The following is a 459-nucleotide window of genomic DNA, read 5'->3' as shown; positions in this document are numbered from 1 at the left end:
CCCGGGGGCGAGCGGCGGCGGCCGGCGGGGGAGCCGAAGTTGCGGCTCGCGCGGTGCCACTTGTGGAGCCGGGCGGCTTCGCCCGCGGCGTGCGGAGCCCCGTGTCCAGCCCGGCCGCTTCATCCCGGAGCCGGAGGCGGCTGGTGCCCGGGACGGAGCCCGCAGTCCGCGCCGCCACAGGCTGCTGGCGGGGAGCTGCGCCGCTTGCACGCCTTAAAATGCGCGGTGCTGCTTTTACCCCGTCCCGGGCAGCGTTCTTCCTCGGCAGGCGGCGAGGGGCTGTTTGCGGAGCTGCTCGCTTGCACCGGAGCGTTGCGCTGGTAGAGGAGGCCTGCGGTGYGTGCGGCGAGGTGCTCTGTTACGCTGGAGGGTCAGGCAGCTCTGCTGGAGCTGGTATTTCTTCGTACGATGCTGAAATCCGTCATCTCTTTAAATTCTCTCCTAAGCAACGCACCAAAA

This window comes from Rhea americana, unplaced genomic scaffold (assembly GCF_003343005.1).
Source record: "Rhea americana isolate MKP2758 unplaced genomic scaffold, rheAme1 scaffold_561, whole genome shotgun sequence".
NCBI classification, from domain to species: Eukaryota; Metazoa; Chordata; class Aves; order Rheiformes; family Rheidae; genus Rhea; species Rhea americana.
This window is presented reverse-complemented; position numbering follows the sequence as displayed.